Source organism: Ornithodoros turicata, chromosome 6, assembly GCF_037126465.1.
Source record: "Ornithodoros turicata isolate Travis chromosome 6, ASM3712646v1, whole genome shotgun sequence".
NCBI lineage: Eukaryota > Metazoa > Arthropoda > Arachnida > Ixodida > Argasidae > Ornithodoros > Ornithodoros turicata.
In genome coordinates this window covers 44,753,020-44,754,551 of record NC_088206.1, presented here as the reverse complement: position 1 = coordinate 44,754,551, position 1,532 = coordinate 44,753,020, and the positions used below count along the sequence as shown (strand labels likewise).

At 43.2% G+C, this 1,532-nt stretch overlaps 1 long non-coding RNA gene across 1 annotated transcript; it reads left to right on the top strand.

Moving 5' to 3' along the window:
• The first annotated feature begins 395 nt into the window (after positions 1 to 395).
• LOC135397951 (uncharacterized) lies at positions 396 to 935 on the top strand. The gene is made up of 2 exons (XR_010423907.1): positions 396 to 534; positions 592 to 935. It is a non-coding gene; the product is annotated as an uncharacterized LOC135397951 (long non-coding RNA).
• The last annotated feature ends 597 nt before the right edge of the window (positions 936 to 1,532 follow it).

Here is a 1,532-nt window from a genome sequence, read left to right as displayed (position 1 = left end):
TCAATCAATCATTAATTTTAAAAATGTAATGTCTGAAGTTATTTCTTCAGTGAATGTCAACGTAGCCGAAATGTGTATTCGAGGTAGGGTGCCCTGGAGATCATGCACACTAAAGTATATACAAGGTGCATGGTTTATTACGCGCACCACGAAGTGCATTTGGCTCTGGAAATCATAGCATTTTCCTTTGTAAATTCAATCATTACGGGCGTTTTGATGAGGGTGCCAACGTGTGAGTCCAAGCGTATTGTTTCAACAATAATTCACTAGAAATTGCTAGAAACTAGCCGTTTATGGTTACTGGAGATTACGTTCTTTGGTTATACAGCTGTGATCCGACGCTGTTTCGTCTCTGAATTACGACACGGCAGCGTGAAACCAGCCTAAAAGAAAGACGAAGCTCGCGATGCATGTGTTGCATGATGGATTATTCGCCATACTCTGAAACTGAGACCATCAAGTTTTTGGTAATGGTTGTGGGCTCTGTTGTCTTGACGCTCTTCCTTATTCTAGGCTTTATCTACCTGGGTATCGGTGAGTAGAACATCGCTTCTCAAGCAGCAAGATTAGTAATAGGTCTTCCTCTTCCAGTCGATATCGCGGGTGACACAACGATGAGAAAGACGTCCACAACACCATGGGTCATAATATGATGAAGCCTTGGGACACCCACTGTTCTACCACAACGAAACTATCGCAGACCGGAGCATAATTCTGTTCTTCTCCTGCGAGACGAAACGTTCCGATTTTCAAACATTTCTTTATGAATTGACTATGAATGGAAGTGGCTTGGCCAGACCATTTGTGCATTCTGACCTAGCAGCGTCTGTTGCCACGGGCTTTCTGCGAAGTTCCGAGATGCGACGGTAGCTGTGATGCGTTTTCTATTTTTAAGCAACAAGGTGTTTGAATATAGTTTCCGATTTTTGACAAGATTCAAGTTTCAAGATTTCTTTTATTTGTGTCAGGTAGAAGATACAAAATTCGATTGGACCTTGAGGGCGAGCCCTGTGATACGGTCCTGTCACACCAAGAACACAATCCTGTACACGTACGACAGCTCCGTTGACGTAACAGACACTTATGATACAAGCATCGCTGAAGGGGATAGTGAAAGGAACATTACTGGAAACAGAGCTTCACCGCATAACATGCCCAACGCCAACCACTGCGCAGAATCATATCGTTATCGCTGGAGATGGAAGTCGTGGATATCAGGGGAGAGAAGGACGTCATTCGAGACCATGGTTGGCTAAGAGCTTGCTGTGCAGTGAAGCTCTGTTTAAAGGGCGATATGTTGCCTTCATTGATAGGCCCCATTTAACGAGTAAAGAAGGGTGAACTGATTTGAAGCATCCCTATTTTAATCGTGGATTTTAATTAGATTCAAGATAGCACTCAAATAGCTGTTTTAATCGAAACAAAATCGCTGTAAAATTCTGAAGAAACCTCGGCACAGGCTGGTAGATGTTTTATTAGTAGACAGTTCAACAACAAGGGGAGCAATACTGTACGACTGTGTTGCTCTGCTC